We start from the raw sequence: 830 nt of genomic DNA on the forward strand, positions 1-830 counted from the left end.
AGCCCTATGAATAGAGTTTGTGTGATCCCTGTGCAGCAGTCACAGAAAGGGTTCATCTCTGCAGTTTGTCACTCAAATTACATTGCTGCATTTTTTTCTAGAAGTGGATCTGAGAGCTGTTACCCGCAGACCAGCTACAATAATTATCCTGGGTACTCACTAGACCAGTGGTTCTCAAACTGCACCCTGGGGTGCCTCAGGACACTTGCAGGGGTGCCTTGGATTGGTGGTCCAGGACCAATTCAAAATATTTATAGTTAGTGTTATAGGCAAAACCAGTGCTGTTGGCTGGCAATCATAACATATGTGCACAAGCAGAAGCAAATCCTGTCCCCTACCAAAGGGCCAGTGCTAGGGTGTTTGGCGCCTCCCTGCAAACTATTAATTTGGGCCCTCTCTCCAATACTTAATAAAGGGACAGTGCGCTCCTTAAAAAAAGAAGGTGTGGTATCACAAGGAAGGGGCATGGCCACACAATAGCACCCCAAATCAAAATACGCCACACAGTAGCACTATCTTATTGTCATTACACCGCATGTAATAATAATAATAATAATACCCACAGTCGCAGTGCCCTTTATACACATAACCACCATATCAGTGCAGCTTACACACATAATGCCAACAGTAGCAGTGCCCCTTCTACACATGCCCACGGTGGCAATCCTTTACATGGCAAATATCAACCTGGTTTTGCCATGTAAAGGATTGCCACTTTAAAAACAAACAATCAAACAAAAAAAAAAAAAAAACAACAGGAAAAAACACAAAATCTCTCACTTTCTGATTCTCACACCCTATTACATTCCTCTCTATATATTTAAATGTTT

This window comes from Pseudophryne corroboree, unplaced genomic scaffold, assembly GCF_028390025.1.
Source record: "Pseudophryne corroboree isolate aPseCor3 unplaced genomic scaffold, aPseCor3.hap2 scaffold_369, whole genome shotgun sequence".
Classification (NCBI taxonomy): Eukaryota; Metazoa; Chordata; class Amphibia; order Anura; family Myobatrachidae; genus Pseudophryne; species Pseudophryne corroboree.